Below are 26,438 nucleotides of genomic sequence, written 5' to 3' on the forward strand. Positions count from 1 at the left end.
GCAGTAGCAGCGATGCATTAGTTCAGTGCTTAATTTGTAAAAACAAATAAGTGATGGGGCTCCTCTTCAGGGGGCCACTGGTGCTTGGACCATCCATTGTCCCTGTCAGCACTGCCAATGACAGTACCAACACAACTATCAACTATCACACCTTTCAAGTGTGACATTTCAGACAATGGCAGGTCCCCAAAGATATAAGAATGGCTTGGGTGGCAGGTTTTAACCATTTTAATGTACATTGAATTAATAAACAACTGTTGTTCTGCTTATGTCTAAATTATACAAACAGTTCCATCATGTGACAGTCTGTCATAAGTGCCGGTGCTGACAAGTGCTGGTGCCAAGCACCGGAAACTACTGGCACAAATTAAGCACTGTTTCACCTCAGGGTTGCGCCACACAGCAGAGGAGATACATTGTTTCCGCTGGAGCCACAGAGGCTTGCAGAGCACCGTAGGCCCACTTCCAAGGGTCCAGGTCAGAGGTTGCACCATTTGGCTGGGTGGACTCACAAATGGCAGAGTCTATGTGCTGGATCAAGGTTGTTGGAGAAGTCTGTCCCTAAGGTTCAAGTCAGGAGGCCAGCCAACTAGCCCTTGGTGTCACTCTGGTGTTCTGAGTTCAGGTCCAGTCTTTCTCACCAAGGCAAAAGGGCAGCAGGCAGCAAGTCAGCATAGCAAACTAGCAGCATACCAAGGCAGCAGTCTAGCAGAGTGGCAGTCCTTCAGCAGCACAGCAGTCCTTCTTCCTAGCAGAGTTTCCACAGATCCAGAAGTGTACTGTAGAGTTGGTGTCTAAGGTTCACTATTTATACACAGTTGTGCCTTTGAAGTGGGAGGTGGGAGCTTCTAGAGGTTTCCCTTTTAAATCCCCAGGCATCATGCCTTGACTGTCCTGGCACCAGGCTAACCTTCAGCGCATATGCAGCACTTTGTGTGGAGGCAGGCCATAGCCTATTTGAGGTTAAGTGAAGCTGTGACCAGTTCCTTCCTCACATCCTGCCAGTGATGGCTCATGCAGGCACATCTAAGCTCCCAATTGTGTGTGACTCTCTTGGAGGAATACACAAACCTCAACTGTCAGCTACACCCAGTCATGTGACCCAGGTACAGGCTACGGGCACTAAATCGCTAAAGCAGGAAAATGCCAACTTTCTAAAAGTGACATTTTCAAAATTGTGATTTAAAATCCAACTTCACCATAAGTTCTGATTTTTTATTTACAATTCTAAAGACACCAAACATGAACTGGTTACCTGCTCCCAGTTGAATATTACATTGTATTGAATGTAATAAGGTAGCTCCAAAATTAGTCTATGGGCGAGATAGGCCTTGCAGTAGTGAAACATGAACTTAAGAGTTCTTCACTACCAGGATAGGTAAAACTTAAAATTAAATGTACCACTGTTTAAGTACACGGTACCCTGCACTCAGGGCTGTCCAGGGCCTACCTTAGAAGTTACTTATGTGTATTAAATAGGAACACAAGGTTTATTTTGCCTGGTCGAAATAGCAGTTACAAATTTCACACACACATGCTGTAATGGCAGGCCTGAGATGTTTAAGGGTTACTTATATGGGTGGTACAATCAGTGCTGCATGCCTAGTAGTAGCATTTAATTTACATGCCCTGGGTACATGCAGTGCCACTTTACTAGGGACTTACAAGTAAATTAAATATGCCAATTGGGGTAAGCCAATATTACTATGCACATGCACTTTAGCACTGGTTAACAGTGATAAAGTGTGCAGAGTCCTAATGCCAGCAAAACATAGAGATCAGTAAAAATAGAGGAGGAAGGCAAAATGTTTGGGGGAAGACCATCCAAGGCTGACAGGTCTAACAGAAATGTCCTGTGAACTGCAGTGTGACTTCAACATTTGTATGGGTTGATTTGGTTTTTACTTTTGTTTTGTTCGGTTTTTGGTTTTGTGTATTAGAATGTGGAATTGGTATTCTGGAATAGAAGACACAGTAATAAGGTTTTTGCAATTTTAAGCAGTGTACAGCCTGCTATTATTCTTTATAGATCCTTTGGCAAAGTGCAGGCTCAATGCCAACTCACCAACTTGAGACATGAAATCTGGCGGGCTGTAACCCACAAAGAATATGAGCATAACAAGAGGATTGTGCATTGTAGGCAACAATCAGTCTGTGATACTCACTTAGGGCCATATGTAGGTAAATTACATTTACCGATTCTTAAATACCGAATTTTACCGATTCGGTATTTATGAACCGATAAATGTAATGTAGGTAGAAAAATACCGAATCGGTAAGTGTCGGTATTTTAGAATCGGTATTTACCGATTCGGTTATGGCAACTGGCCTCCCATTCATTCCTATGGGCCTGGAGGCCCATAGGAATGAATGGGAAGCCAGTTGCCATTACCGATTCGGTAAATACCGATTCGGTAATGGGGGAGGCATCATCATGGGTGGCAGGGTGTCACATTGACACCCTGTTGCACCCCTGATTCGTCCATGTGTGCACATGTGGCGCACATACATGCCCTAAGGGCATGTATGTCTGCCACATTGCACACTGCAAAGTGCACAAAAATGCTTTTTTACACCTATTCGTCATTTACCACCAACTTTTAGTTGGTGGTAAATAACGAATCCCCACACCCACGACACACTCCCCCTACATCTTATTTCATGATTCGGTATTTACCGAATCGGTAAAATTACCGATTCAGTAATTTTACCGATTCGGTAAATTACCGAATCATGAAATGATCCCCCTACATAGCAAAAGCCTAAATACCGGTCGGTAACGGTATATTTACCGAAAATCGGCCGTTACCGACCGGTATTAGGCTTCCTACATATGGCCCCTAGTTACTTGTTGTTTGTGGGCTCCAAATCTCTTTTCACCATTAATAGACACATTTAAGAATACTCACTATGAATATATTTTTTGATTTTATTAAACTCAACATCCTATTCTCGTGCAAATAATGTGTGTAGATGAAATTAAAGGAATAAAATAAACTGTGGCAATGAAAGCAATTAATAAACACAAAATTAAAATGAATTGCAACTTTGTAATGATGTTTCAGGATTTTTTAGCATGAAATGATGGAACCATGGTCTGTCCATTCTTGCCCCTAGCGAAGCTGTATTAGCACCAAAAGGGCCTGTATGAATTTCTAAGGTTGCCTGCCACCAGCATACCTTTGCTCAACAATGCACATATTGTGTCGTACAGAGAAGGTCATTCTCTGTCTCTACCCTCAGAGAGTTGTGGCATTCACAGCAGGCCAATAAGGTTGACCTGGATCCGAGATGCCTACCAGTGGCCTAAACAAAAAAAATGTACAGGACTGCTAGCTCGGACCAAGTCTCCCCAGAGGTCGAAGATGCCCCTCTCTGCTTAATGTTTCTCTGTCCCATACTTAAATACACTTTTATGATTATTTTTTAAAGAGCAGGCCTCGCAATGAATGATTTCAAATGAAAAAATTAGCATAGTAATCTTGCAATACCTTTATTTGATGAATACGGCTCAATAAGGAATTATTATTTATATGAATATAAATATGTATAAATATATATGTGTAAACACTGAAAAAACAAAGGTTAAAGGGATATTATAGTTAGGTGAAAATGTCAGTTAAAACATACCATTTTAAAAGAACAAAACCACTTACATTCACCAGTTATAGCTCTCTCAGTTACCTATAATCCTTGCCCTAAAGTAACTATAAGTTGCATCCTGCCATGCACTGTTGTCATCAATGATGTCATTTCACATGTTGCATTGATGTTATCAATGGTGTCATAGAACATGTTATGAGTGATGTAATATGTGAGGTAATAAGCAGTGCATGGCGAAGGTGTGAGTTATAGTCTGCTACTAGGTCCTGCACCCAACGCCCTGCTGCAGCGCACAGTTGACTATATCATGTAACCATAAAAAGGGTGTCATTTTAAGTAAAGCAGACCTACTGACTTTGTCAAAGGGTCAAAATATAAAAAGTGGTGGGCCTATTGGCTTTATATATAAAGCAGGCACATTGGCCTATCAAAAATTCACCAATAACCAAAATCAAATGTATATTTCACAAATTCATACATTGTAATGTTTAATAATAGTGATTCTCAAGTTATTTTTAATAAAGCATTTTAATAGAAAAACATTAAACCAGTGTTTGAGTCCATTTTTAATATTTTTCCAGATACAAAGTGCAGTCATCGAACCAACCAAAAGGGAGCATTCAGCTCCATCTCATGTGCTTTAACAAATATGGTAAGCTTTGGGGTCATGGATTTAATGACGCAGGAGACGTACTGTGTTTTAGGTCTCGCGAGCCAAAGGCTCGAAGAGACATTTTGTATGTGGGATTTTCAAAGTGCTACCCACAGTTTTGGCTGGCCTAAACCTTGAGTGCACGATCACATGCACGTGCACAGCTGCTCCCACTCCCCCCTCCCTTCTCTATAGCTTTCTTTCACTTTAGCCGCTTTGACCCTTGCATTCCCCCCTCCCTTCTCACCCAGCCCTTTGATGCTCTGCTCGATTACTTTCACTTTCGCCGCTACAAACTTTCCACTCCCCCCTCCCTTCTCTATAGCTTTCTTTCACTTTAGCCGCTTTGACCCTTGCATTCCCCCCTCCCTTCTCACCCAGCCCTTTGATGCTCTGCTCGATTACTTTTACTTTCACTTTCGCCGCTACAAACTTTTCAAGCCTTTTACTGCCTTTGTTTTTCTTTTATTTTGCTGAGCCTTGATTCATTACATCACTCTCTGCTGCTTTGCCACACACTCATTTGTCCTCAGTGTATCGCCTTCACGCTTTGCTTCCACCCTTTTACCGCCTTTGATTTTCTTTTATTTTGCTGAGCCTTGATTCATTACATCACTCTCTGCTCCTTTGCCACACACTCATTTGTCCTCAGTGTATCGCCTTCACGCTTTGCTTCCACTGATAGCATAACATAACATAGTATAGCATAACAAAACAAAGCATAGCATAACAAAACATAACAAAACATAGCATAGCATCACAAAACATAGCATAGCATAACAAAACAAAGCCTAGCATAGCAAAACACAACAAAACATAGCATAGCATAACAAAAAATAGTATAGCATAAAAAACACAACAAAAAATAGCATAGCATAACAAAAAATATCAAAACACAACATAGCATAGCATAACAAAGCATAGCATAACAAAACAAAGCATAGCATAACAAAACATAGCATACCATAATAAAACATAGCATAGCATAACAAAAAATAGCACAGCATTCCAAAACTCAACAACACATAGCATAACAAAACATAGCAAAACAAAGCAAAGCATTGCATACCAAAACACAACAAAACGTAGCATAGCATAACAAAAAATAGTATAGCATAAAAAACACAACAAAAAATAGCATAGCATAACAAAAAATATCAAAACAAAACATAGCATAGCATAACAAAGCATAGCATAACAAAACATAGCATAGCATAACAATACATAGCATAGCATAAGAAAAAATAGCACAGCATTACAAAACTCAACAACACATAGCATAACAAAACATAGCAAAACAAAGCAAAGCATTGCATACCAAAACACAACAAAACGTAGCATAGCATAACAAAACATAGCATAGCATAGCAAAACAAAACATAGCATAACAAAAAACAAAACATAGCATAGTATCACAAAACATAGCATAACAAAACATAGCATAACAAAACAAAGCATAGCATAACAAAACACAACAAAACAGCATAGCATTAAACATAGCATAGCATAACACAACATAGCATAGCATAACAAAATATAGCATAACAAAACATAGCATAACATAACAAAACACAACAAAACGTAGCATAATTAAACACAGACACAGGGCGAAATGCAAAGTACTGTGGTGGGGGAGGGAGGGGAGCGCGCACAAGCCCAAAGACGTGCAAGCCCGCTCCATTCATCAGCTTTTGGATGTTATCAAATCCACAGTAGTTTAATACACCATAACATAGCATAACATAACAAAACATAGCCTAGCCTAACATAAAATAACAGCATAACATAACAGAACATAGCCTAACATAACAAAACATACCATTACATAACATAATAAAACATAGCCTAGCATTGCATACCATTGCATAGCATACCATAACTTAACAAAACATAACATAACAAAACATAGCCTCGCCTAACATAACATAACATAACAAATCATAACATAGCATAACAAAACATAACATAGTATAGCATAACATAACATAGTATAGCATAACAAAACAAAGCATAGCATAACAAAACATAACAAAACATAGCATAGCATCACAAAACATAGCATAGCATAACAAAACAAAGCCTAGCATAGCAAAACACAACCATTGCATAGCATACCATAACTTAACAAAACATAACATAACATAACAAAACATAGCCTCGCCTAACATAACATAACATAACAAATCATAACATAGCATAACAAAACATAACATAGTATAGCATAACATAGTATAGCATAACATAACATAGTATAGCCTAACAAAACATAACAAAACATAGCATAGCATCACAAAACATAGCATAACAAAACAAAGCCTAGCACAGCAAAACACAACCATTGCATAGCATACCATAACTTAACAAAACATAACATAACATAAGAAAACATAGCCTCGCCTAACATAACATAACACAACAAATCATAACATAGCCTCGCCTAACATAACATAACATAACAAATCATAACATAGCATAACAAAACATAACATAGTATAGCATAACATAACATAGTATAGCATAACATAACATAGTATAGCATAACAAAACATAACAAAACATAGCATAGCATCACAAAACATAGCATAGCATAACAATACAAGCCTAGCATAGCAAAACACAACAAAACATAGCATAGCATAACAAAACAGTATAGCATAAAAAACACAACAAAAAATAGCATAACATAACAAAAGTATCAAAACAAAACATAGCATAGCATAACAAAGCATAGCATAACAAAACGAAGCATAGCATAGCATAACAAAACATAGCATAGCATAAGAAAAAATAGCACAGCATTACAAAACTCAACAACACATAGCATAACAAAACATAGCAAAACAAAGCAAAGCATTGCATACCAAAACACAACAAAACGTAGCATAGCATAACAAAACATAGCATAGCATAACAAAACATAGCATAGCATAGCAAAACAAAAAATAGCATAACAAAAAACAAAACATAGCATAGCTTCACAAAACATAGCATAACAAAACATAGAATAACAAAATAAAGCATAGCATAACAAAACACAACAAAACAGCATAGAATAAAACATAGCATAGCATAACACAACATAGCATAGCATAACAAAATATAGCATAACAAAACATAGCATAACATAACAAAACACAACAAAACGTAGCATAACTAAACACAGACACAGGGCGAAATGCAAAGTACTGTGGTGGGGGAGGGAGGGGAGCGTGCACAAGCCCAAAGACGTGCAAGCCCGCTCCATTCATCAGCTTTTGGATGTTATAAAATCCACAGTAGTTTATTACACCATAACATAGCATAACATAACAAAACATAGCCTAGCCTAACATAAAATAACAGCATAACATAACAGAACATAGCCTAACATAACAAAACATACCATTACATAACATAATAAAACATAGCCTAGCGTAGCATACCATTGCATAGCATACCATAACTTAACAAAACATAACATAACATAACAAAACATAGCCTCGCCTAACATAACATAACATAACAAATCATAACATAGCATAACAAAACATAACATAGTATAGCATAACATAACATAGTATAACATAACAAAACAAAGCATAGCATAACAAAACATAGCATAGCATCACAAAACATAGCATAGCATAACAAAACAAAGCCTAGCATAGCAAAACACAACCATTGCATAGCATACCATAACTTAACAAAACATAACATAACATAAAAAAACATAGCCTCGCCTAACATAACATAACATAACAAATCATAACATAGCATAACAAAACAGAACATAGTATAGCATAACATAGCATAGTATAGCATAACATAACATAGTATAGCATAACAAAACATAACGAAACATAGCATAGCATCACAAAACATAGCACAGCATAACAAAACAAAGCCTAGCATAGCAAAACACAACCATTGCATAGCATACCATAACAAAACATAACATAACATAAAAAAACATAGCCTCGCATAACATAACATAACAAATCATAACATAGCATAACAAAAGATAACATAGTATAGCATAACATAACATAGTATAGCATAACATAACATAGTATAGCATAACAAAACATAGCATAGCATCACAAAACATAGCATAGCATAACAAAACAAAGCCTAGCATAGCAAAACACAACAAAACATAGCATAGCATAACAAAACAGTATAGCATAAAAAAACACAACAAAAAATAGCATAACATAACAAAAGTATCAAAACAAAACATAGCATAGCATAACAAAGCATAGCATAACAAAACAAAGCATAGCATAGCATAACAAAACATAGCATAGCATAACAAAACATAGCATAGCATAAGAAAAAATAGCATAGCATAACAAAACTCAACAACACATAGCATAACAAAACATAGCAAAACAAAGCAAAGCATTGCATAACAAAACACAACAAAACGTAGCGTAGCATAACAAAACATAGCATAGCATAACAAAACAGCATAGCATAGCAAAACAAAACATAGCATAACAAAACACAACAAAACAGCATAGCATAAAACATAGCATAGAATAACAAAACACAACATGGCATAGCATAACAAAATATAGCATAACAAAACATAGCATAACATAACAAAACACAACAAAACGTAGCATAACTAAACACAAAATAGCATAGCATAACAAAACAGAACAAAACAGCATTGCATAACAAAAAATGGCATAACAAAACAAAACATAGCATAGCATAACAAAACATAGCATAGCATAAGACAACACAACAAATTACAGCATAGCATAACAAAGCATAGCATAACAAAACATAGCATAGCAAAACAAAACATAGCATAACAAAACAAAGCATAGCATAACAAAAAACAACAAAACATAGCATAGCATCGCAAAACATACCATAGCATAACAAAACATAGCATAGCATAGCAAAACATAGCATAGCATAACAAAACATAGCATAGCATAAAAAACACGGAATAGCATAGCATATCAAAACAAAACATAGCATAAAAAAGCATAGCATAGCATAACAAAACATAGCATAGCATAGCAAAACATAGCATAGCATAACAAAACACAACACAACATAGCATAGCTTAACACAACACAACAAATCACAGCATAGCATAACAAAGCATAGCATAACAAAACACAACAAAACATAGCATAGCAAAACAAAACATAGTATAACAAAACACAACAAAACATAGCATAGCATCACAAAACATAGCATAGCATAACAAAACATAGCATAGCATAGCATAACAAAAAATAACATAAAACAAAACATAGCGTAACAAAGCATAGCATAACAAAACACAACAAAACGTAGCATAGCATAACTAAACAAAACATAGCATAGCATAACAAAACAAAACAGCATAGCATAACAAAACATAGTATAACCACGCATAGCATAACAAAACATAGCATAACAAAACATAGCATAACAAAACACAACAAAACATAGCATAGCATAACATAACAAAACATAGCAAAGCATAGCATAGCAAAACAAAACATAGCATAACAAAGCATAGCATAACAAAACACAACAAAACATAGCATAGCATAACAGAACATAACAAAACATAGCAAAGCATAGCAAAACAAAACATAGCATAACAAAGCATAACAAAACACAACAAAACATAGCATAGCATAACAAAACATAGCATAGCCTAACAAAACATAGCATAGCCTAACAAAACAACACATAGCATAGCAAAACACAACAAAACATAGCATAACAAAACAAAACATAGCATAACAAAACATAGCATAGCATAACAAAACAAAGCATAGCATTACAAAACATAGCATAGCATACACAAAACATAACATAGCATAACAAAACATAGCATAGCATAACATAACATAAGAAAACATAGCATTAAGTTTGATAAACTCATAGTAGTGGGCTAGATAGCTTTAACGGACAGTGAGTGTAAGCAACTCCGTAAACCCAGAAGCAGTCACTCGGTCACCTTTGCTCTTGTATTGCAGTGGCTTCGTTTATTAAACAGTGCCCATATTTATACTGTTAGCACTTTACTTGTGCAAATTTCAGGGCTCACAAAACTTTGATGAATCGAAATTCACAACAGAGGCTGTCAAGTTCGTGCTATATAGAACCCTAAGGATAAATAAAAAACATTGCCATTTACAATGTGAATAGCTCCAACAAACACAAGACCTTTTTCAAAGTACAAAACATTGCCATTTACAATACCAATAGCTCCAGCTCCAACAAATGCGAGACCTATTGCATTTCCAATGCTTGTTTTTAATGTTGCTGGGGTGCTGCTGCACTCCCTCCTACCTCCAACAGTATTAAAGAAAATGCTTGGTGGTGCTCCCTCCCCTTCTAGGAGCACCAGCAGCATCCAAATATTTAAACAAATAGTCCTTGCAGGACAATATGGGGAACTCCTTGTCTGGAGCAGTGAGTGTGAGTAATAAATGAGTGGCTCCTGCCACTCATTTATTATTCCTTTATTTATTTATTTTTTTAAATTGTGGTGCCCCTGTACCCAACTGGGGTGCTCACAACTTTTTATAATATTGGAGGCTGCAGAGGGAGCCCCAGGGCCCCGTGGACCCAGATCGCTCCCCAGCCACCACTGTGGCGGGAGCCGGGCACTATTTCATTTTTGGGTAGGTACCCACCAAAGGCACCCACAATCCAGGTTTTGTTGGCTGCTGCAGGAGGAGCCCCAAGGCCCCCATGGCCATTGCCGGCCCCCATCAATCACTGTGGTGGGAGCCCTTCACTTTTTTCATTTTGGGTGGGTGCCCCGGTGCCTACCCGGGGCACCCGCAATCCAGGCTTCTTTGGGCATCACGGTGGTGCCCCAAGGTCCCCCATGGTCCCTGACACCTCCCCAATCACCACTCTAGTAGGAACTAGCCATTTTTCCATTTTTGGGTGGGTGGCCTGGTGTCTACCCTGGGCATCTCAAATCCAAGTTTTGTTGGCGGACATGCCAGCTTCCAAGCCAGTACCCATAGTGGTGCTTGTGGGAACCGGCCTACTAAATTTGCTCCCACCAAGTTGTGTTTTCTGTCAGAGAGTGAGCAGACAAGGGATGCCCTCACTCTCCCAGGCAGAAATCAGCAGTGTCCCATGGGATGGAGGCCCCTGTTACACTGCTGTCATACTGGGCTCATGGGATTAGGTCCCCAGTACCCTACTATGACTCAGACGGGGGCGGCATGCCCCCTGCTCTAAAAATTCAAAACAGCCCTGGGGTATAAGAGCCTTGTAAATCTGGGGCAGTGTCAAAAAGCAATGGATGATGCAGTGGAACTCTCACAGCAACACCCATTGCACGCCCCTTTGCCTTAGAGGACTGCGGCGGAAAGACGCATATTTACAAGGTGGCCTTAGGCAACGTTAAGTGACTTAGCGCCCTCTTGTAAATATGCGGAATGGCTTGTAAATATGCCCCATAGTTAGTTTGGGGCACTAGTTATAGTTACTTGAGATAACTAGAACTGGTGAGTTTCAGTGGTTTCGTTTGTTTAAAACTGTATGTTTTATCTGACATTTTCCCTTAACTATAACATCCCTTTATTTTTGTTTTTTTACAGTTAATTTCTATGGTTTATTTCAATATAAAGTAAGATAACATAACAATTCCTAACTATAATGTCACTTTAACCTTTGGTTTTTTTCAGTAAATTTCGATGTTTTTTTAACATAAAGTATATTGTCCATCACGGTGCACAGTGTGGCCTGGTCCCCCGTGAGTGGATATATATTCCTTTTATTTTGCTTTTATGTCCTCTAGCCACAACACATATTTCTCATTCTACGCTCTTCTTCACTTTTTCTTCCCCTACAATAGATTTCCTCTGAGCCTGACTCTCTCTTGTACAAGCTGTCTTTGCAAGCTTTGATTAATCAAGTTTAAACTCCCACTATACATGCGTTCACCTCCTTAAATGCCCCCAAGACCCTTATCAAGTTCTAATTCCTGCACCTACAGTATTAGCATTACCACCCTGGGCCTCATCACACGTGGCAGTGAGGCGCTCACAGCTGGGGAATGGCCTCCAGGACGTGTTAGTTGTTTCAGCAGTTTATTTTTCTGTTGGCAACTGAGAACCTTAAAGCTGGCTCCTTCTTCCAATGAGTCACATGTTTTAACTGTTATTTACTTGATAAAAAGTAACATTACTCTATGAATAATAAAATATGTAAATAATGATGTATGGTGCATAAAAGCTTATGTGGCCTGTGTGTCACACTGTATGGCATTGCGCACAATTTGTCATTAGGGTTGAATGAAGGGCAGAAGTGATTTGCATCAGCCACCATAAAGGTTTTAGTTAAAACAAATTAAATGCCATACATGCCCTGGGCCAATACTTACCCGTTCTGCAGAATGCTTGCCTGACCTGCAGAAGTGTGCACTCCTGTTCCATGTTTTAGCATAAAAAAGAGATTTCTAAATGTTGTTGCCCGAGCAGCTTGACATCTGATGTCATTCTGGTGCCACTGACAAATAACATTTCACATATGTTCTACGTAAAAACTGCTGCACGTTAGGTTTCACGGAAAATAATGTTCCTCTGAGGGATACAAAATACACGCAGCTCTGTTTCCCACACATCAGTGGGGTTTCTTTCTCCTCAGAACTCAATTCTATGCACTGGCTATTTTTAGAAACCCTCTTTCAGGAATCATGAATGTTCAGAACCATCACTATTTTAACAATGTAATACCCTTCTTTTATAAGCCACCATTAGCCTCTCTGCAACACAATCAGTATTTACAGAAACTGATTAACCTTTAATGTGGAGAGTCTGGAAGAACTGATATTTGGGTGTTATTAAATATGAAAAAATAAACCCTCCTAGCTGGGAAATACTTTTAACCTTATTAAATCTTATATCACTTTTTAAATTAAAAAAACAAACTCAGGCATCACAAGGTTAAATTATTACAAATGATGTTATTATCATGACACCAATACTGGAATGCATAGCTAAATCATAGGTTCTTTCAAATAGTCACTGATACAATAACCATTCGAATCATTAATACTAGGCCAGTGATGTCATATTCCAGTGTGGCTCACAGAGTGAATGATAGATGCAAATATATAATGGCCACAGCAAAGTAACCGCTCACTTTGTTTGAATGCAATGCAGCAGTTTATGCATTGTAACAATGATGTATTTGCCTGTATGTTCCATTCATTGTTGAAAAACTTGATTAAAAAAATGCAATAGAAAACTAAAAAAAAACACTCGTAAGAGCACACTCTTATGGTTCGAAAAATGGTTCGCTTCTTTTCTTCTCACCTGGAGTGTCTAATAAAAGTGTTATTCAAGTTCTTTGGTGATTTAAAGTATGACACAGTTTAATGGCAAGGTTAGAGCTGACAATGGGAGAATTATAATTTTTGACTATATGTATTTGTTCCACCAAAGGCAGCTGCAATGTATGCCAAGCCTGTAGCTGACAGACACACTCCTATATTAGACTGACACTTTTTAATTTATATAGGTTATCAATGTTGTCATTAATTCCCCCGTATTCTCTAGGTTGACGGAGCCCTCAGAGGGATTGTTGAATATTTTACTCCAGCGGGGACCAAGAACCACCAGATATCTAGGGGTGCGGATCTACAACACTGGTAATGATATCAGAGAGGGCAACCTTGAGCGAGTACTCTGGTCTCTCCGAGGTACTGAGCATTCTGGAGGACGCTGAAGCTTCCCATCATGGGTCAGGTGGCCCTGACAAAAATGGTCATGCTGCCCAGAGTCCTTCATTGCTTTGCAAATCTACCCATGCAGGCACCAAGGGCATGGTTTAAAGCCATTGATGGCTTGCTCCGGAAGCTGATATGTGACTATCAGCATAACCGGGTTTCTCTGCATGCGGTCCAGAGGCCTGCTACTAGGGGGGACTAGGAATCCTGGACTTTGAACGTTATTACTTTGTGGAGTAACTGTAATGGGTAGCCTTATGGCTGAGCTGGGAGATCATGAATCAGTACGCAATGAAGGAGCATTGCTAGATATGCTACTAAGGGTCAAGTTGGTCCAAGCACCGGGCCTCGGCTTCTGTGTATAGAGCTTAGATGTTGGGGGGTGGTGTGGCGGGGGGAGTTGGCAATGAGTGGGATCTGCTCCGCTTTACAATCCAGAGATACAGCTGGTAGCGTTTCTGGAGGCCAAGGGAGGATACTTTACAGCTCAAAGATTGGCGGACTGCTACTCCGACAGCTCCTTTAGAACTCTGGAGAAGCTGGAGATAGGCAACAGCTTCACAGGCGCTCAATTTCTTACATATGGTGCACTGGTTGCAGTGGTACAGCGGTTGTATGGAGTGTTGGACCCGGAACCACCTTTCCATCAGCTACCGCAGACATCTTACAGCACAAGGGGAAGAGAGCAGAATCCAGGGTGTGGGGTATATTTAAGTACTTTCACTTTGGATGACTGTCAGGCATGTGTTATTTTATACAGGTGATGCCTGCTTCTCCGTTCTCTTTAATTCATAACGTTGGTGCTGCTCTCTGTGTTTACTATGTAGAAGTGCATTTCCCGATTTACACATAAAATACAAATGTTAAGTTACTAGCAGTAGCGTTGCAATCGTATATGTCCCCAGCCCCTTGACTAGGGATAAAGGACATGTATTAATCCTACGAAGCTTAAATCTCCTCTTCTGTTTGAGAATGGCTTCTTCGTAGAAGTTAATGACCAAGAACATGCGTGGAGATCTGCATGAACAATTATCTTTCTGAATTGCCGCCTTTGTCACTACTTGTTGTCTCAGTCACTCAGCTGGAGCTGTTGCAAAGGTAGTTGCCTCTTGAGTAGGACCAGAATGGCCATTCATCTCATCAGGCATTGTTCTAGTGTGGCTGGTGCAATTGAAGGCCAATTTTGCCACTGGTGCCTGGGAAATAGAGCAGGAGGTAAGAAGTAGAAAGAATGGAGAGAGATAAGAAAGAGAGGCAGAAGAGAAAGAATGGACTGAAGGGGAGAGATAGAGAATGGATGGATGAAGAAATAAAGACGGAAGGATGTGAGCGGGCTTATTTGAACATTTATACAAGGGTTTTTTTTACTCCCACTTTGACTATGCTCCTTCGCTCTCCCTGCTAGTGTCAGGCAACAGAGCTATTGCACAACATATTGGCAGCTTCTAGTACTGCAAAGGTCATTTCAGCTTTTGTGGGCCAGAATAAAGCAGGGACAATGGAGACGCCTTCTGCTTTGTCCAGCCATGACAATGTATTCCATTGTTTCTGCAGGTTCATTTGCATAATGCAGCTTTTGGTTCCATGACAGAAGAGTGCCAACAGGTCCTCTATGCCACAATGGCATAGGAAACATGGTAGCACACAAAAGTTTATGATGGACAAACTACCAAATCAGAACTCAAAGTTCAAGAAGATTTTATTAGGGGAAGAAGGGTGTCAATACAAAATAAGTAATGCAAAAAATCATATCATTACAATATAAAATGGCTGTAATAAAAAATCATACACAATTCGGACTTCGTAATAAAAGGAAAAAGAACAACTCTAAGTATGCGAAAGCAATAATAACATTATACTAAATAAAGATTTGGAACAGTTAGGGCGTTCAAGGAGGTTTAAGCACTTCTTGGTGAACTGGTTGGATTTGGGAACATCGTTTGGCACTAGCTTCAATATACAATGTAACAGGTGACCATAAGTTCAAGCGTTTTGTCGCCCTTTGCATAGGGAATACAAAGGAAGTGTCCAATCTATGATTATGACAAATCAAATACCACCAGGCCTTATAAGAAATTTTCGTAGAGTCTTTCCAATTTAAGGTAATTTGTTGAAAGGCAACCGCTAATAGCAAATCAATAATTTTGCTATTAAGTGTAATATTATCCGAGATGGAGGAAATGCTTCCTAGGAAGATATGAACAAAAGAGAAAGGAAACCTAGTCGCAAAAATTAGACTAATTTGGGTCCAAACCTGTTCCCAGAAAATGTGTACATGTGTGCATGAGAATAGCATATGAAAGAAGTCAGCGTTTGGAGCAGAGCATGTCCAACTCACATTTGGAACTGCAGTGAATTTTAAAGCTTCCGGTGTAAGCAAAAGTCGGTTATAAACAAAAAACAATGTTTGCGTTGTATTGGCTGCCCTTGAAGATTTACGGACTTTAGTCCAAAGATTCGTCCATAGTGACAATGACCATGAGGTCTCAAAATCATGTTCCCAAGCTAACTCCGTTCTTGATTTCTGCTTAACTGTGGAGTGTTATATAGGTAGCGATATATAGTAGAGGCACTGGGGGAATTTTTTAAAAGAATATAAGTCTGTGATGAAGTGTCTACCCCTACGAGGGGAGTGTGGGAAATAGGCACTTGAGAATAAGTATCCATCACAGCCTTCTTAAGGATAGTATATTTATTATGAAATGAATTTGGCAAATGGTATAGTTGTCTAAGCAAAGTGAAAGATAAGAAGTCAGATTGGGAGAACAATTGATGTAACCAAAGAAGACCCTTTTGTCTCCACGTTTTCCAATAGAAGGGCTTGTGGTTGATGAGCAAATTTTTATTGTGCCAGATTGTGGAGTTAAGAAACGAGTCCATAGTAATAGGAGTTGGAACAGGAGAAACTTCCAGAAGTTTGGAGGTTAATTTAATTATAGGAGTAGAGCGGGACTGTGGTTTACGTGAGAAGGATAGATATTCTGAAAAAGAGAAGGGGAACAAGAAAAGAAGCTCCACTGAGGTCCAAAGAGGTTCACTGTCTGTGGAATCAAGCAACAAGTGGGAGGCTTGGCGTAAGAGGAAAGCCTTATGGTAAATGTGAAAATTGGGAAAATTGACAAGACCCTCTGTTTTAGGACTTGATAATCTTAAAATGGACATATGAGGTTTCTTGTGTTGCCATAAGAAGGAGGATAGAATGGAATTAATCTTCGTGAACCATTTATTGGATACAGGGACTGGGATGTTGGAAATAGTATACATAATTATGGGCGAGAGCATCATTTTTATAGTGTCTAAACGACCCCAAGGTAAGTGGAGAGGGTGCCATTTAGATGTTATTTCTGAAAGTTTTTGTATGCACCTATTCATGCAGAGAGAAACTGTGTCCGAGATAGAAGACGCAAAGTATAGGCCTAAATATTTAATGTGTTGGGGACTCGAAGTAAAATTGGAAGCGATAAGTCTGATTTAAAAGTATAGTTGGTTAGGGGTAAAATCTCACATTTGTCATTATTTAATTTATAGCCAGAAATAAGAGAATATGACTGTACTTCCATTAGAAAGGCAGGAATAGATTCATCTGGCTGTGACATGAAAAGCAAAATATCATCGGCGTAAGCCGCCAGTTTAACATGAATATGAGAGGTTTGGAAGCCATGTAAGCATGGATTCTGACGCAATTTGGAGAGGAAAGGTTCCAGTGCCAAATTAAATAAGAAAGGAGAAAGAGGACAGCCTTGACGGACTCCTCTACCCAAATCAAAAAAAGATAAAATCAAGCCATTGGCGCAAACTGCTGCACGTGGATTAGAATATAAGAGAGCAATTAATGATACAAATTTAGGGCCAAAACCATTCCACCTGAGGGCATGAAATAAATAGGTCCACTCCACTCTGTCAAATGCATTTTCAGCGTCCAAAGCAATCGCCGCAAGGGGGTGTTTAAGATGAATAGATTTAGATAAGATATTAAATAAAAGACATGTGTTATCTGTTATAAAGCACCCCTTAACAAACCCAGATTGTTCTTTGTCTAACAAATTTGGTAAAAAGGAGTCTAAGCGAATGGCTAATGCTTTAGAATTTTTTTTATAATCAATATTAACTAAAGATATAGGTCTATAATTTTTACAGTGAATAGGATCTTTACCCTCTTTGGGGATAAGGCAGACATGTGCTTCTGAGAAGGAGCCGGAGGATCTATCCAAAGCGCAAAAGTGATTTATTAGAGCATGCAATTTGGGAATCAAAAGTTTGGGAAAATGTGTATAAAATTCGAAAGTAAAACCGTCTGGGCCCGGTGCCTTGTCCTTCTTAAGACCATGAAGCGCCTTTAGGCGTTCTTGCTGTGACATGTCTATCTCTAGGGGGGTCAAATCAGGGAGATTGTGTTGGAGTTTCTGGATTGTAGAGAAGAAAGAAGACAAGGATTGTTCCGTGGGTTGTGTTTCAGATGAGTATAACGTTTTGTAAAAAGAAGAAAATGCATCTAAAATGTCAGTGTCCTTAAACTTTAAAACTGAGTTTTCATCCAAAATAGATTCAATATTTAACTTGATATGTCGGACTGTTAAATAATTAGCTAATATTTTCCCAGCTTTATTTTTCCCACCATAAAATTTTGCACTAGATTTTAATAAATATAGGGAAGCGTCATCAGTCGATTTTTTGTTGAATTGCATTTTTGCATTTATAAGCACATTAAGAGAGTCCTTTGAGTGGGAAGTATAATAAGAATGCTCCAGTTTCTTAATGGTGTCTAATAATTTACTGGTGTGACTGCGTGCAATTTTTCATTTTTTAGCTACAAAATTAATCATAAAGTTTCTCGCCGAGGCTTTAAAAGCATCCCAAATAGTGGAAAATGGCAAAGATTCAGTATTATTCAACCTGAAATAGTCGTCTGAAAAAGTAATGAAGGAAGCAGTAAACTCTGGATTTAAAAGAAGAGCATTATTAAAACGCCATCTTGGGGGACCAGTAAGTATAGGCAGAATGTCAAGACAAACTGAGACAGGGGCATGATCTGATAACAAAATGGGACCTATTTCTGCATTAGTAAGGGATTGCGAGATATTATGAGAGACAAAAATATAATCAATTCATGACTGAGACTGATGTGTTAGAGAATAAAATGAATATTCTCTAGTAGTGGGGTTGCACAGTCGCCACGCATCGAGGAGTTTATGTTGAGTGATGGCGTGAGTAAATGCTTTATGAGGTTTATTAGGGATAAAGGAGGATTTAGAGTTCCTGTCCGTGAACGGATCGAAAACTTGGTTACAATCACAAGCCAATATAAAATTATCATCTATGCAGTGGGAAATCTGCTTTGCAAATGTAGACCAGAAGGTAGTATCACCAGAGGTAGGGGGGTAGACATTAAGAAGGGAAACTGGAACATTCTTTAACAACATTTTAACACTAATCCATCTACCCTCGGTATCCGATTCTTGTGATCTCAATGTAATTGGGAGTGATTTACGGCATAATATCATCACTCCATTACGTTTACCATCCCCTTTAGAGAAAAAAATGTGCCCAACCCATCCCCTCTTTAGTTTAGCAGATTCAGCCTCTGAAAGATGCGTTTCCTTTAAGAATACAATATCAGCATTTAGCTTCCCCAGATGAGATAAAACTCTCTGCTGTTTGATGGAGGCATTTAAACCCCTAACGTTCCAAGTAATCAATCTTAACGACATACGCTATAAGTACAATACTGGGCACGGAAATTAAGTCCAAATCATGAAACCAACAACAAAAGAAATGCATGAAGAGAGAAAGGGGAAGAAAAAATAGTTGCATCACACAGTAGGAAAGCTCAGCAAAAGTATACAAAAGAAAACAAGAGCTAGAGTCTAGCAAGTTGAGGAAAAAAGAAGTAAATGAATCAAATGAATAATAAAAAAGTAAGAAGAAATGAGAATGAAAATATGCAGTGACCGAAGAAGAGATACATCGAAGGGAGAACATTGAAGCAAAAATGTATAAGACACCAAAACAGATAACGTTAATAAGCATCGGAACAAAACAAAAAACAAAGGGTAAAACCATTAACATACCTACAAAAGGGAAACAGGAAAGCGAGGGTGGGTGAAACCACATGGAACGGACGCAACACCCAGCAGGGATCAACCTAAACCAAGGAAGGAACCCGCCTTGTCGTGATATTAACTATAGGAACAAAGAGAGAAAGAACAAAAAAGGTAAGGCGAACATTCTATATGGAACAATAAATAAAACATGAAGAGTGCAACCACTGAATAATAATGACCAGAAATTCAAAAAGAGCAAATAGCCATAACATGTTGAAATTAGGCATAATACAAGGATATGGAGCTGCAAACAATGAAAATCACATGCAAGCCATAAGAAAGTCAAGTAATAGGTGAGGAGGAAGGTCTTGAAGAGTCCATTGGAGTAAGTTTGTTCGAAATAATGAAGCTTTGCAGACGTATCGGATCTTCATATGATGTTGTCTTATTGTTGTAAGTGACCTTGAAAAGGCATGGGGGGAAGAGACCATATCTAGCTCCCATGGCGTGGAGGTCAGGTCTCAAATCTAGCAGCCATTGCTTTTGAATAATCTTGCGCAAAAAATAATGTAGAACCATACCAAGATATCCGTTGTATAGCTTTGGCAGCAGCCAACACTTAGAGTAGATCCGTGTACTCTAAAAAATAAAGAATAACTCCTCTGGGACACTGCGCAGATGAGGAATTGGTAGAAGCGCGCCCTAATCTGTGAGCGCGCTGGATATTCAAGGAAGTATCACCTGGTAATTGAAGGATCTTTGGAAGGAAGGATTTGAAGAAAGCAATAGGGTCTATACCTTCAACCCCCTCATTCAAACCATAAATACGTAAATTATTTCTTCTGTTATGATTTTCCAAGTCCTCGACCTGCTTCTGAAGCGATGAGATTTGTGTGTGCATGAAGGAAACATCTTTAGTGGCCTCATTAAAAGCAAAGACATTTTGCTCCACTACTGTAAGTCTGGAGTCCATTTGTAGCCAGTTATCCGATAGAGATTGTAACTTAGAATTAGTTTCTTCCATGAAAGGTCTGAGCGATCTGATTTCCTGCAGTAACAATTCCATAGAGACTGGAGATGCTGATTTAGGAGGCGAAGGAGGGCCCTGTTTCAGACGCTTCACATTAGATTTCCCAGATGTAGTGCGTGCAGGATCCCCTTTTGCACCATTACCTTCCATCGCTGGAGAGTCAGTATTATCCAGTAGTGAAAATTGTGAAAAAAGCTTCGAATTCTTGATAAAGACACGTTTTGGTTGTGAGGCAGAAAAAAAAGAACCTTTCATTCTGCCCATCAGCAAAAATAGAGAGTCTCGAAAATATGAAAGGTTATGAAGTGGGAGTGCCAAAACATGAAGAGATTAAACCAGGCTGTTGAAAAAAAAAAAAAAAATAAGCAGTATAGCTGGAGAAAAGAAATTGGGCGTGCAGCAGGATCTCAACAGCGATAAATCATGAGGCAAAAGTAGGAGCCAGTGTGAGCTGCGCTGCTAATAGGGCACCTTAAGCTAGAATAGACCAGCCTCCTTCGTTAATGCAAGAACAATAGGTGTAGCCAGTCGTCTTAATTTACACAGAAATATGCAGGTGAGGCCAAATTTAAATATTGGATAAGAAGAGAAGATAAGGCGCCTTCAAAATACATATGACTCATGTCCCCTCATAGAGTTGAATGGTGAAGACGAATAGCAACTTCCAAAATGGCTGCTCCCCTCACAGAGGTTGATGAGAAAAAACAGCTGAAACTAAGAAAAAAGTGCAAATTGCACATTGCTTCTGCAAATGGACACGAGTAGTGAAGCAGAAATATTGTGGAAGGAGCACCAGGAGAAAAACAGTAATTCTCGTCATCGTGGACACATCATAAACACTCTCGGCAAAACATCAAACAAAATGGCGGTCGCGATACCGCGAGTCCGCCGCAAAGCGTCTACCTGAAAAAAACGTTATTCGCGATTACACGAGCCAGCGGAAGAACCTCGGGGCAGCTACAGGCATCATTCAAAGACGAGCTCTGCCGTTCGCCTTCACACTGAGCTCTCTGAAAATATGTGGTTCACATCCCTGGAGCGGAAGCTCTGCTAAAGTGCAGCCATATCCGTTGGCGTCAGCCCACGTCCCCCAAAATCAGAACTCAATCTCCAGAAAAAAACTAATTTAGTCATGTTCCTGACAAGGTGGTGGTTTTCTTCTGGTGCACTGTAGACATTTGTGCAATTGTCTTGTCTGGAACCACCACGGTTCAAAGTGCATGCCTAGACAGGAAACAAAAAGCAGGGAGGACCTTCGGAGCCTTTAGGGAGGTGGTTCAGACACCATGTATGCTGCTCTGCGTCTTACTGAGATGTTTTACTGACATTGAAGCGGGCAGCGACTGTCACAAAAAAACATGGGGCCAGATGTACGAAATCGGGTGTTTGCGGTTTCCTAATAGCGGATTTGAGTGATTTGCTATTAGGAAATTGCAAACTACAATGGGCAACAGTGTGTTTGCCACTAATAGTGATTCGCAATGGGTCGCAAATGGACCTGACTCATTAATATTCATAAGGCAAGTCGCAATTTGGTATCAATTGTGAATAGCTACAATCAAGGGGATGGTGGCCTGCGGGGGACAGCCGACCACTGTGTCTGTGATTGCTTTTTAAATAAACCAATATTTTTTATTGTAATACAGCCCATTTTCTTTAAAGGAAAATAGGATGCATTTCGAAAATAAAAATGGAAAACTACCTTTTCATTTTTTAAGAGTAGGCAGTGGTCTGTGGACCACTGCAGACCACTGCCGGCTCTTAAAAAGTTCTGGTGCCCACATTTACAAAGGGGAAAGGGCCACTTGGGGACCCCTTCACGTTTGCGAATAGGTTATCACCAACTAGAAGTTTGTTGTAACTGCGAATGTTTTGCTACCGCATTCCCGGTTGGAAAACATTCATTCATACCAGTGCTATTCAGTAATAGGAACGCCCCTTCCTAATATGGAATTGCAAAAACAAAATGCGAATCGGTAACAAGTTACCGAGTCACATTGTGCCTTCTGCACATAGAAAAATGCATTTTGCCGGTCGGCCGTTTGCGACCAATTAAATGCTTCGTACATCTGTCCCATGATCCCATGATTTATATATTAAGTAGGGAATGTGCACAGTGGGTGGTCAGAACATTTGCCAATTTTTGCCCCTATGTGTTCTCCAAAAGGATCAGTGAAAAGTGATATTCAGACTACCACAAAAGTTAAAAAATGTGCTTCACTCACAGAAAAACATTTTTTTTCCACGCTTCCCCAATGTACCAGAGGCAGAAAAAATTCAAATCAGCAAGAATGTTTCTGTGCTCTTACATATTTCAATGTACAAAGTTTATTCCAAACCTAAAAAATGTTAAGTGAAATGTAACTAGATGTGATTGCCTTAATCAATAAGATTAAATGAGATTTATGATGCGGCTATTATTGCAGCCTGTGTAATTTTTCTTTTTGCCATTTTTACGCGGATTTTTGTGGTAAGGCGTACTTAATTCACACAAAAAACACTGTATCCTCTGCGTGAAGGTCCACGGAGTTCATGCAGCGCGAATGTTCTCAAATCTGTAAAAAGAGTGTGCAGAGGAATGCCAGTGCGTGGAGTCAGTATCAGTGTGAGGGAATCTGAGGAGATGAAGCATGCGTAATGTAATTACACACCCACTTCTTGTGATGTACAGCCACGTGAAGCATTACTAATCTCCAAACAGATACCTGCAGGGAAGAGGGCCGAGAACAGCTGTCTGGACAACAAGAAGCCGTGCACATGAACTCGCGTTCGGCTGAGCGACTCCCGGCTCCGGCGCTGTCCTCCCAGCCCGGGAAGGGTGGAGGAACAAGCACAGCCTTCCGGATGGGGGCGCATTAGCGCCTGACACACATCCGGGCGCCCGCTCATTTATAACGGTGAGAATCTCCCGGCTGCCATTATTGAAAAGGACATATCCTGGAATGAGGAATGACTTATTTAATGGAGTGTGCTGAACCTCATGTCATTCTGGGTGCAAGGATTTTTTTCTTGTAAATTGGATTTGGAGGGCGAGGTGTTCATTGTTAGCCGGTCTTACCCGTGTGTATTTATGACAACGAATGGTGAATTTCATTTCCTGTTTTCAACAGAGTAAAGCCACTACTCACATAAAACAATCAATTCTTGTCTTCTTGAAATTCTGCAGCCGTCTTAAAGCAATGCTCCTGCAAATGGTTAAACTGAGCGTCAACAAATCAGTTTATATTTTGCGCTCATAAATACTTCGATAGATTATGAAGTCTTTGCTATCATATTAACAGATGTTACTAACCTACATTTTATGTAGGATGTCCAGATATGTTTATTAGTAGTTATCATGGGTTGTGATCCTAATTTATTGTTCAACTAAAACAATTTTGATATATCTATATGTACATATTTGTCAATTGCTTCATTTTAAGTTTTTTACCCATAAAAGTTTTGACTCCTAAGATCAGCATCGAACTTCCCAGAGCAGGGGAGAGGGATCTAGTTCTGGTTTCTATGGCACCAATTTGCGAGACTTTTCCATAAGTAACTGAGGCTCACTTCAGGAAAACGTCATACCTTACACATATATACATTACTTTAGACGCACTCACAAACCCAGGTACCTCTAAGTGACATATGAGGACATTCGAAAAAGTCTATGGGCCTGATATACGAAGTGCTTTTGTGGTCGCAAATCTGCCAGTTTGCTAAAACATACACTTTGTGTCGCAAAATGACAAGTTGCAAAGTAATAAAGGTACTTTGCGAAGCCTAAGGTCTTTCTGCCTCACAAAGTACTTTTTGCGGTTCATTCCAAATCACAAACAAGAGGAAGAATGGAAGAGGCCACTGCTCCTCATTGCGACATTGCAAACCATTGACAGAGTACCCCACCCCATCATGGGTCAGTATGTTATTCGCAAAGTAAAAGAAGCTCCTGTTGAACAGATTCTACCTTGTCAATGGCAGCTCTAAGTCTCAGGGGCAGCTGACAATGGACCAGGTAATGCTGTTCCCTGCGTTCCTACTTTTTCAAAGCAGTTCCTGTCCTCTTAATGGACAGGAGCTGCTTTTGAAAAGCTGACTTGCAAAAACGTCGGATTTTGGGATGGAGGTCTGTTATCCCTCACAGGCCTGCGCCCCTGCAGTCTTGGGCATTTGAAGAGGGACCCACATTTCCTCCTGCCTCGTACATATGACAATATGTACAAGGCAAGTTGTGTGACCTCCTTTACTTTACATGTACATTGCGGTGCGTTGATTAGAACGTTACGCGAATCATAAAATAAAGAGCCAGCCTCAAAGCAGTCGGGGTGCAAAAAATACTGATTGATTTGCGACCTGGCTTGTATATTGGTCCCTAAGTTACTTAGGGTTTAATTTAGACTTTGGAGGAGAGTGCACTCCGTAAAAATGGCCCCGGAGTACCCTATCTGTCAAATCGATGTTACACCTACCTCATTTAGAGTCGGGCAGAACTTCAGTACGTAGACAGCGGAGACTATTCTGTCTTCACCGCCTAATACACCTTTGACGGTGCAACATAGTAAGGGCCGTCTGAGGTTTGGCCAGGTGTTCATCCACCATATTTGGAGTGGGCGAATACATGGGCAGTTTTCATTCTCTGTCACCGGCAGGTAAATGCTGGCAGTAACGGACAGCGAAACCTGCAAAAATGACCCCTCCGACATGGGAGAAATCTCCCATGGCGAGAGGGGCTGTTTCTTTTTATTTTGAAAATGAAAATCCAATTTTACCATTTTATTTTGAAAAATTAAAAAAATATTAAAAGATTGATGTTGAGGTAGCCTTCCATTAAGCTTGCAATGCATTTAGAGGAACCACAGTGACAGCGGTTGTTGTAAATGCAAGAGATGTCCGCTGAGCAGGCGGGTATCTCTAACTTTAGTGGGCGGAGTATCCACGCCATGGCAGGAGTAAAACACTCCGCCAGGGTGACAGTACTTTATCCATCCGCCAAAGTATAAATCAGGCCAATATTCATGAGTAGGATATTAACAGGATTAGAGTTCAAGGGGTTGAGCTATTTAAGACGTAGACGTAATAGGTAAAAAAAAGGGGTGAATTGCACTATTGAATTTGAAATTTGCAAGGAATTTAAAAATGAGTGGCTGAGACCAGGGGCTTATTTATAAGCCCATTGCGCCACAGGTGCGTCACTTTTTGTGACACTCCGATGGCGCAATGCCGGGCTCCATATTCACCAGGCAGCACTAAGCCACTTTTTTGGGCATAATGTTGCCTGGTAACTAATATTCCCCTTAGTGCAGTTTTCTGCATTAAAGGGGCGTGCAATGGGTGTTGCTGGGGGCATTCCCAGCAACATTCATGGCTTTTTGACACTGCCACAGATTTACAAGAAATCGTAACTCTGAGACAGTGCCAAAAACATACGCGGTGGCGTAAGGG

The 26,438-nt window shown here is 39.5% G+C and overlaps 1 long non-coding RNA gene across 1 annotated transcript in view; it reads right to left on the minus strand.

Moving 5' to 3' along the window:
• LOC146863987 (uncharacterized) overlaps window positions 1-23,860 on the minus strand; it is a 481,032-nt gene extending 457,172 nt beyond the window's left edge. The window contains exons 1-2 of the long non-coding RNA XR_014976598.1: window positions 23,723-23,860; window positions 20,015-20,126 (exon numbers count right to left, since the gene is read on the minus strand). This is a non-coding gene — a long non-coding RNA (uncharacterized LOC146863987). The remainder of the gene's footprint in view (window positions 1-20,014; window positions 20,127-23,722) is intronic.
• Between the last annotated feature and the right edge of the window lie 2,578 nt (window positions 23,861-26,438).

The sequence above is a fragment of the Triturus cristatus genome, chromosome 2_1 (genome assembly GCF_964204655.1).
Source record: "Triturus cristatus chromosome 2_1, aTriCri1.1, whole genome shotgun sequence".
NCBI classification, from domain to species: domain Eukaryota; kingdom Metazoa; phylum Chordata; class Amphibia; order Caudata; family Salamandridae; genus Triturus; species Triturus cristatus.